We start from the raw sequence: 6,770 nt of genomic DNA, 5'->3' as shown, positions 1-6,770 counted from the left end.
GTTATCATTTTAGCAGTTTTCAGGTAGGCTAACGAACATATAGATTGAGCTCTTGTTGATGAAACTCTGGGCTTTTAATCAAATCTTCGATTTGATTAAAACAAAATGATTTTTAAATTAATTATTGAATGAGACTGTACTTTATAAATGTAATGTTTTAACTCTAGATGTTTGTTTGTGTAAATGCTGTGTGTGTGTGTTGAGTCCTGCGCGAGCTGGGAGCAGAGTTGCCATGGAAACGGGGCGTCAACACAAAAACCGTTACTGGCAAGCAGTAATCTCCGTCTCTCACTGCAGTTTACACTGTTTTGGGTAAGTTTAGTCGCTAAAATCACACAAATATTACATACAAATGTTCCTGACACGTTTCTTGCTTGTTATTGACATGTTTCAATTAAATTTATTTTATAGAAACGGTTTAGTTTCTTCGAAAAAGTCCGTTAGCATCTTAGCAGTTTTCAGGTAGGCTAACTATATAGATTGAGCTCTTGTTGATGAAACTCTGGGCTTTTAATCAAATCTTCGTGTGTGTATGAGATATTTTGATGGCACTTTGAATGTTTTGCTGGTGATTTGTCAGTATGTTATTGGAAAAGGCTGATTTACTGAATCGATGACGTCACTTACAGTGAGAGTGTAATCGGCTGAAATCAAGTTCACATTAGTTTCGATATTTCATGATAAATAGATATTAATACAAATTGTTCTGTGATTTCAGGAGGACAGAAAGAAACTCTACAGAACAGAAGTGAAGCTCCAAGATTTCAACATTTCTGAAGGGAGATTCTGACTTAGAAATACAGGTGACCTGAAGAAGCTCATGAAAAACATGAATATGCCTTTTTCAGAATACATTTCACCAATTTTAAGAAGTCCCTGACATCATAACATAAGTCACACTCAACCTAAAACTAAAAATATAGATTGTGTTATTTTAAGATTATATTTTTAGTAGTAGAATATGTATATTACATGTTATTATAATTGTTATATATTATTCTGTCTTTTATCTCCATTTCACCTCTACTCTAGCTTGTTTCCTTCTAATGAACCTGGAACTGCAGAGTAAATATTGTTGACTCTGTGTCAGATTGTTTTGTTCCTGGACTCTTCAGTGATGACGATCAGAGTCTGAGTGAACCTGCTGTCAGACAGTAAGTACCGTGAGGTTTCAGTCAGGGCCTTCAGTAAACAACTGTTAGATACCTGTACACATCTTACACATCTCTGTTACAGCTAACGCAGCCGTATGTGTAAAGGTGCGGTCACACTAGCCTTTGAACGTGCAAAATTATTTCGGACGCCGCTGCGAATATGGGCGGGAGCAAGATATAACGGTTTCCCCTTATCACAACATGGGTTAATCTGTGTACAATTGTTTAATTATGTCATCCTGGTTAGGGTTGGCCTGATTGACGATGTCATCGTCCATCGCCGATGGCTGATAGACATCACGATGCTGCGCCGGCAAACAGCGTCATCAGCTCCAGTATCTCGCCCGTGCATCTGTTGTCATGCGACAGAGAAGTCACGTTCTATAGACAGTTTCTATAGACAGTTGTGAACGTGCTGACAGCTGGTTGCCCAGGCTATGGATTAAAGGTAATACTGTTGTAAGTAGTGTTCATTTTCTCCTAAATACCGATCATTTCGCTTCATTAGACCTCAATGCATCACCAGTAGCCAACGGTATTGATTTGGTCCTTTTTTTTTCTGGACATCCACACAGCACCACAGTATTATAAACTAGAGATCAACCGATAGTGGATTTTTCCAATACTGATAGCTAGTTTGGACCACACTGGCCGATACCGATTTATAAACCAATAGTTTTTAAAATGAATACTGAACAAAATGGATACTGAATGAGAGCAGCGGTCTGCGTGTGTCCATTCTCGGACCATTCCATGTATTTCAACTGTAGAAAAGGTTGTTCCGAGCCGAAACTGACTTCTTTCATATTAGTCGACCAATATACAGAAAACTACATCAGTATATCATCATAAACACAAACGTTTTTGTCTTACATGAATGTAAACAGATGAGAAAGAAAACACACACGTACAGTATTTTTGTTTAAAGAGACAACAGCCTAATAAACGCGCTGTCTGTCATTAATGTTAATCAAAGAACAAAAGAAAATCATTCACTGATCTCGACTGAATATATTTAATAGCTTTAATTGATTAATCTTTATTTTATTTATAAAAAGAAAACTATGCAGTGTTTTTAAACTTTTAATTACAGTTTCTGTACCTGAAATTTTGTTTAGTTGTATTTAGGATATTGCTAATTGATTTGTTTGTTCATATCTTACTACTGACTGGTTACTTGTCTTTAACACTTTAATATTTTTATTAATTAATTGTTTTTGCTATGGTATTTTTTTTTTTTTTTTTAAGCACAGGCAAAATTCCTCTTGCAGTGTTTTGTAAGCTGCTGATTTTTGCTCATGTTATTCAGCTGTAACAGAATGCTTTGTAAAAAGACAGAAACATGTTTGACATCTAAATGTTTGACTTAATTTTTTTATATTGGATTTTTTATCTTATTGGAATCGAAACTAGGAATCGATAAGCAGAATCGGAATTGGAATCGATAAAATTCAAACGATACCCAACCCTACACACCGGACGCGTCACATTTTATTTGCTGCTATTTTAGAACAGTGCATGATTATCTAATCATGTGCAGCGTCTTTGAGAAGTGACAGTTATCACACACACCGGATGCGACACATTCAATTCAAGCAGCGGTCTAAAACTGTTTATTTAATCACCAAACGGACATAAGTTTGCTTCAGGAATTAACTATTTGGCATATGTGTTTAAAGTTCAGTGTTAAAAAAAAAAGAGCAAACGGAAAGAAAACGCGCAATCTGTATTACAGCTTTCTATATGAAGCATACAGACTGTATTAGAGCCACAGAATGACCAACGTTTTGCTGTAAAATGCACAATACATAATTTATAGCCTAGGGTGAAGTCATTATGTAAATTTACAATCATTTGAGATTAATATAGTGTTATTTAATAGAAAACTATGTGAACGGCTGCATTTAAACTCGCGTCTGAAGTTTCCCACTCTGTGCAGCGCACAGTGTCACATGGCAAAACAAACGCAACACGGAAAAATATCTCCATGGATTTTGCAGATAACCGATAGTTCTACAAATCAACTATCGGTGCCGATTAACCAGCAAAACCAATGAATCGGTCGACCTCTGTTATAACAATGTGCATGATACAATACTCATCAAATAATAAAGAACTCTTTTCATGTCCCTTGACTCAGATTAAAAAGTAATCACGGCCAACAAAATAACTTGTGCTTGGTGTTAACTGTTAGCCACTCATAGCACTCGTAGTTGCAATCTTTGAAATGGTGCATAAAAATGTTGCTGGCCTTCAGTTTAGGTGTAGGTCTTCCTTTCTCAGTTGTAGGTCTTCATTTCTCAGTTATTCTCTTTTTTTCTGCAAAAAAGCACCTTAAAAAAGCATTTTAGTAGATTGGCAACCAGGTCTGTAGGCTGTATTTTCTTTTCATTTAATTTCACTTTCGTACTTTGGAAATCTCTGACTAAAAGGGCAGTCTAACGCTGGGGGTAGCACTGGGCACGTCTCTAGACACAGAGGGTGTGCTGTCATTGAATGTCAAAATTTGATTTGCTGATAATTCTGTCACTAATGCTCGTAACAAATCAGATGTGACTTCTTTCATCAAAAGGGTAGCACAATCGGTAGTGCTGGCCATAGACTTTTTGTAATGTAGGATATTCCAGGTCACCTCAACTAAACTAATCACAAGCAATTTGTGAACATTACACAAATGTAAATGATAACTAAATAGTCTTTAAAAGCTTTTTTCACACAATTTTGTTTTTTATAGGGCCAGCAGAGCCCTGCTCACCCTGACGGCCCACCGCTGCTGTCAGACAACATCTCAAAGATGCTATAAACTGCAGGACCAGTAAGTACAATCTTGAACATACACAACTGTATCATAAGTTTGGGAAGGTATGGTTTTTTGTGTTTTTGAAAGTCTTTTATGGCAACCACAGTTTAATTTATGAAGTGAATACAATTCACTACAATTTAAAATAATAGTTTTCTATTTGAATATATTTAGAGAAGTAATTTATTCCTGTGATGGTAAAGCTGTATTTTCAGCATCATTACTCCAGTCTTCAGTGTCACATGATCTTCAGAAATCATTCTTATATTCTGATTTGCTTCTGAAGAAACATTTCTGACTATTATCAGTGTTGAAAACCGCTGTGTTCCTTCATTTTTTCAGGATTCTTTGATGAATAAAGTTTTAAAACAGTACAGTGTTTGAAACAGAAATGTCTGTTTTAACTTTTGATAATTGATAAGACAGTGATAATAATTGAAAATATTTATTGAGCAGCAAATCAGAATGATTTCTGAAGGATCATGTGACACTGAAGACTGGAGTAATAAAAATTAGCTTAGATCACAGAAATAAATTACATTTCACAATATATTCACGTAGAAAACTGTTGTTAAATTGTAATATTTCACAATATTACCGTTTTTTTTACTTGCTTTTGATCAAATAAAGGCAGCCTTGTTGAGCAGAAGAGACTTTTCTCCAAGACGTAAAAAGAAAATCGTACTGACCCCAAACTTTTAACGGTAGTATAAATTACAAATATAATGTTCCACCTACTGAAATGTGTATTCCATCCTAAATAGATGCCTGTTCCACAAATATTACATTTACAGGGATCACGTGAAACACTTCATCAATAAACTGATTTTTGAGAGCATTAGTGGCAGTGTGTCGATTTTTGTTTATTGATTGGTGAATTGGAAGTGGATGTGCGTTTATTAAACCTACTTGTGATTAAATCAGATATATATATATATATATATATATATAGCAAAATAAGCTCAAATTGAGGCAGCAGCATCTGTGGTGCATGGCCTGTAGTGAGGTCACTAAATTCTAACACCAAGAATTTATCAAAGTCCACTAAAGGAAGCAAAACCTATTGGTATTTTACTTTGAAAATAGCCTTCCAAATAATATTTGGGGCTCGGACACACTTTTTTGTTGTTGTTTAAATTAAATTAAAATACATAGTTTAGTATTCACACAACACATCTAATAACCATGCACTCCAGTTATATGTGATTAAATAAATAATATTTTGTCTGAAATAATATGAACAGCAGCAGCTATTCTAAACTTTCTCCTTTTTATTTCCTGTTTCTATCTCAGGATGGCCATCCCAAGGTTTCTAGAGATTACAGCAGCTCCAGACTGAATCCAAACTCACTTGTGAAGACTTCAGATGACACCAACGCTCACAAAGACTACAGACGACAACTGTACATGAACACACAAAACATTGGACACACAAAACAAATATTATCCTTATTTTGCCTATAAGGGTAAATTTGATGATTTTCAAACTGCTTTATTGTAACGTCTCTTATATCTGTAAATGAACAATATTCACTCTCTGAGTTGTGGACCTACATGTCCCCTTTTATTTGTAAGCATCACTTTAAAAATGTTGAAAGATAATGTTAATGTTAACTGAATACAAAACTAGAGACTTGTTTAGTAAGATTTTATCAGAAAATATTTTTGAACTTTTATCATGCAATTTAAAACATTTTAATTGCTTAATTAGTATTGTTTGCCTGGTTTTATTTTGTGTTTATGTAACTCTTTTTAAAAAGTTCTTGGCATAAAGTTCGCATGCGATGCTGACAGCACTGAACACATGACTTTTTATTATGAACTAGAAGATGGTCTTCCCAGTGAGTCAGTCATCTCTGGCTTTTTAAACCTTGAAACATGCATTTCCTGTAAACCTACTTTGCAATAAGTATTGTCAAAAGGTGCATTTAACCATGCAAGGACTGTAGTAATTGTTATTTTTGTTTTTACTATGGGTTTACTGCAAAAGCTGTAGTAAAATCATGGTGATTGTAGTAAAACTATGGTTGATTTTGTTTTTTCTATGGTTTTACTGCAAAAGCTGTAGTAAAATCATGGTTAATGTTCAAAAGACTACAAATAATCCTGAATTATCCTCTTTTGATCAAAGCATCTGGTAAATGTTATTGTATTTGTACATGTAATATGAAATAAATGAAAATATTAATGAAGTTGCATCTGTTCTTGAGAGTGGTGTGTATTGTTTTATTATAAACCAGCGGCGGTAGCCGCGGGTGGTCCGTAACGATGAGCAAAACGCCGGTGAACCGCGTCCACGCAGAGCGGCCGGGATGTATCGTACCAGCATCGGCCGGAGAGCATTTCCGATCAGAGGCCGACGTCGCCGAGACATCTTGCCTATTAGCAAACGCTCCCTGAGCGATATCGTCCCGATGGAATTTTGTAGGTCGGCTCGACATCGGCACAACGTATGTGTGCTGTCTGGGATGTGTATATTTGCCACATAATGGCATCAGTCAGAGCAAGAAGTACCAGTCAGTTAAGTCAGGTAATCGGTTTATTATGCTGTTAATAGATTATTTTGAGTGGTTGGGAGATGTGAAAGCGCATGACTCTCTGTAATGTATTGACTTTAGTATACACTAGGGCTGAAAATATTAGTCAACATTATCTACAACGTCGACGATAAAACAAATTGTTGGCAAATGTCAGTGCTTAATTTGTAAATTGCGAGGTCCCAGAAAAGGAAACACCGCCCCTGGAGGAGGGGGATCCGCCAAAATGAGGTGCCAGATCGGATTTTGGAGGTCCGGCACAAATTAAGCCCTGGCAAA

General features: G+C 35.7%; 1 long non-coding RNA gene across 2 annotated transcripts; it reads left to right on the top strand.

The window, feature by feature from the left end:
- The first annotated feature begins 765 nt into the window (after window positions 1–765).
- Window positions 766–5,742, top strand: LOC113081172 (uncharacterized). 2 transcript variants are annotated; one of them, XR_003282120.1, is made up of 5 exons: window positions 766–803; window positions 1,033–1,154; window positions 1,402–1,613; window positions 3,889–3,969; window positions 5,248–5,742. It is a non-coding gene; the product is annotated as an uncharacterized LOC113081172 (long non-coding RNA). The 2 variants fall into 2 exon arrangements; XR_003282118.1 differs by having other exon boundaries at window positions 768–803; window positions 1,402–1,602.
- The last annotated feature ends 1,028 nt before the right edge of the window (window positions 5,743–6,770 follow it).

This window comes from Carassius auratus, chromosome 1, assembly GCF_003368295.1.
Source record: "Carassius auratus strain Wakin chromosome 1, ASM336829v1, whole genome shotgun sequence".
NCBI lineage: Eukaryota > Metazoa > Chordata > Actinopteri > Cypriniformes > Cyprinidae > Carassius > Carassius auratus.
The sequence above is the reverse complement of the archived record's forward strand: the minus strand, read 5'-3'. Positions and strand labels throughout refer to the sequence as shown.